We start from the raw sequence: 3,931 nt of genomic DNA, 5'->3' as shown, positions 1-3,931 counted from the left end.
GTCCCTTAGGACCAACAAAAGAGAGAACGGGTTGAAGAGAACGCCTCAATCGGGATCCACAAGCAAACATGTCCGAAAAACACTTCATAGACAATGCAAATTACAAACAGACTTTACAAGCTCTGAACAGTGGCACAACAAAGGGTAAAATGGTCCATTACAGACCGAAAAGCTCTCGAACGTGTCCACATGACACAACCTTTATTTACAAGCCTAAAGAGGCCACCAACCCAACTAAAATGGGACTATTAAGCCTTCGGCCGCCCCTTTACATTCTGTACAAGACATGAACATGCCAAAAGACAACGGACAGACATAAGCATTACATCCAACATCTTGTTTAGAAGTTTATCCGTTACACTTCGGTGGAAATGGCGGTTGTGATTGAGGGTGCTAGGATGACATGGGGTGTTGAGGGGCTCGTCGATCCCTCCGACAGAAATTGTGATCATGACTGTTGTTACTCTTGTTATTGTTCTTGTTGTTGCTATTGCGAGCAATGTTCTTCCTACTAACTCTGCTAGGGCGGGATGAGTCAATCATTCATGAGGACTCCCTCCTTGCAGAGAGGGGAGGTGACCCATCCACTTTTACTAGCAACAACTCATCTCCTTGCCAACGTTGGCTCATAGTGGGCATGGTGCTTTTGTCCAACCTTGGGGTCGGAAGAGGTTTAGGAATCTGAGATGGGGTGGTAATGCTCCCACCCAACTTCAACTTCCTGATGCTCATATGAAGATGGGAGTCACACCACTAGTTTGTTTGATATAAAGCTCATGTGTGTTTATATCTTTTAGTTTAGTTCATACTTTAGACAACATGTAGAGGATTTGTAGTTGGTTTAGTAGCATAGTTTAGTTAGCTTTTATGCTCGTTTTGAGCTTACAAACATAGATTGTGTGCAGTCATTACAAAGAGATAAAATTGCTTAGAAATAGGTCATCCAAATGACCATTTTAGGAATTTTTTAGCTCCATAAAGTGACACAGAGTATTAGCCAATATATCACTCATGAGCTACCGTGGTGACACTTGGCTAGATGGGCTTTTGGGATATTGTCTATGACTAGTTTGCAATCTTGTTCTATAATGGTGCCATGCGGGCACTTCGGACATTTGGTCATGACGGACTACATTGTACCCTTTGTCATGTGACCATATAGAGCTTTTGAAGTATATATTCATAATTCACATTGCTTATCATGTGTTTGTTGAAATGGGCATCACAGTTGGACCAATGTAATTAGTATATTCTATGAGAAAGAGGTTTTGTGAGAGAGTTTGCTAGTTGGTTAGAAGTATGGACGCGACAAACATGTTGTTAGTGTCTAATTACTTGATCTCTAATAAAGTTAAAGTCGATCATAATGTGTTTCATATATGAGTAAAACATCAAATTAGCATATAAGTAGGTGGCACTAATATTATCATAGTATATTGCATGAGTGGATTAGGAGATGATGCTAAGTTCGTGTAGCAGATTGGTAACCCAATTGAGTTTTGTTTCAAGAAAAGCCGACATAGATATACTATCATTAGTGTTGCTTACCAAATCAACATTAGCAAAGGCATGCAGATGAAGTGATGAATGATTACGAATAAGAAGGTTTTGATTGAGAGTCCATTTACGATATCGTAGAACACATTTTAGTGCAAACCAATGCGCAATGGAGGGTCGATGTATGAATTGTGATAATTTATTGAATATAAATAAAATGTCTGGATATGTTTGAGTTAAATACTACATAGAACCATGTACTTATTGGTATTGTATTGGATCCATAGAAGAGCCACCATCTTATAATTTGGGTGACTCAATTATGGAGAGTGGAGTTGGTGACTTATTTAGTATTCTACATGTTTATCTTTGATAATATATGTCGAATATAAGATATGAACGTTGCTTCCACTGTCATAAAGTATTTTTAAGGTTTCTAGGTCTTTGATGAACAATTGTTTTATCAATTGCTTAAAGAATTGCTTGATCTCTATAGAATTTTTGTTTGTGATAATAATGTCATTCAAATAAACTAGTAGATATATAATACATCTCTTTTATTGTCATAGGAATAATAAGGTGTTAGACTTAGAGCTGACGAAGCTAGCAACATTAAAATTAAGCCATTTTCAATATACTAGGCTCTTGGAGATTGGTGAAGTCCATAAATAACTTTTCATAGTTTACAAACATAATCTAGATACTGAGGATGGATGAAGCCAAGGGGTTGATATATAAAGACATCTTCAATTAAAGTCCAATGTAAAAAAGTATTGTTAACATCTAGCTATTGTATATGCCAGCCTTGAGTAATAGACAAGCTCAGGATGAGTCGAATATCATTGATTTAATAATTTGATTGAATGTCTCTATAAAATCAACACATGGTCATCAGTGAAACCCTTTGGCCACTATACGTACTTTGTATCTAGCAATAGATCTATTTGGGTTTCGCTTAATTTGAAAATTCACTTACACTTAATGAAATTTTGTGTGAGGTGAGATTGTTCAAGGTTCTATGTGGTATTATGGAGTAGTAGAGCATTATATTCCTCACAAATGGTGTTTTGACAGTGTAAAGATTTTTCAGCTTGGGTGATGATTGTGGATTCAATAGGCTCAGGTGAAGAGCATGTGGTAGCATGAAAAACATGAATTTGATATGGTTTGAATATTTCTTTTTTAGAGCATATTGTCATGTGATGTCCAAGCTAGATAGTATTATTAGGTTGTGTTGAAGGTATATGAACTAGTGAAGAGTTAGTGACACATACCTGATCATGCTGATGTACTTCAGTGCCATTTAGTCGAGAAGAAGACAAAAGGCATCATTTATGGTGCCAAGGGTGTTGCTTTATCGGGCATTGCATAATGAATCAATCGAGAGGTAGATGGGGCAATTGCAAAGGCGATAAAGTGTTGTTGAACTAGAGTAATAAGGGAGTATAGGTCTAGAGAAGAATTACTAATTGATGCTATAAGCGATGCACGTGAAGGGTTTGAGATGTACTCATATGAACCTTTTGATGGATGGTTGTGTTGGTAAACATGAGGGAGTATCACATGCGTAGCGAAAAAATAAAAAAAAAAATCAATTTTTAAATAAGGAGCATTGGATCATAGTGTGATGATCAGACACTTAAAACTCAAAATCACAATACTACAAAAAGAGAAGAGATGTTCTCACCTAGGGGAGATCGTAAGTCATTGATCCAAACCATTGACTAAAATGCTTAAGCTAGAATTATTAAAATACACTCATTAGACTATTATAAGCTAATCTTAGTCATTGCTGACTTTTGATGTAGGACTAATTGAGGGTATCACAATCTTCCCCACTCAATTAACTTGACATCAAAGTGAGTTCTCTAATACCAAATCTAACAACCCGAGTTTGATGGGCTAACTGGCCTATAAGCTAATTTAGTCCAAACTATTGACCAAAATGATTAAGTTAAAATTATTGTATTACGCTCATCGGACCCTTATAAACCAACCTTAGTCTTTGCCCACTCTGATGTGGGACTAATTGGAGGTGTTGTAATCTCCCACACTCAATTTGGCTTGACATCCTCGTCCAGGCCCAACATAACCCAGATCAAACCCTAGCATAGTATATGTGAGGCGTGGCCCAATGGTGGCTCCACACCGTGACGAGTTCTCTGACCCTATCCATGGGTAACCTTTTCCTACTCTAGCTCCCTCACCATACCCAAATATTAGGTTAACTCTGATACCAAATGTCATATACTTATCAGACTCTTATAAGTCAATCTTAGTCATTGCCCACTTTTGAAATGGGACTAATTGGCAGTGTCACATTATATAGCCCCTAAAAATTCATATTCTAATCTATCAGATAAGGGAGCTCTCACTCTAGTAGTGATCCACATGGTGGACGATAGTGGCGATGTGCATCCTCCTCATTGTGAGT

Source organism: Musa acuminata, chromosome BXJ3-10 (assembly GCF_036884655.1).
Source record: "Musa acuminata AAA Group cultivar baxijiao chromosome BXJ3-10, Cavendish_Baxijiao_AAA, whole genome shotgun sequence".
NCBI classification, from domain to species: Eukaryota; Viridiplantae; Streptophyta; class Magnoliopsida; order Zingiberales; family Musaceae; genus Musa; species Musa acuminata.
Note: the sequence above shows the minus strand (reverse complement) of the source record.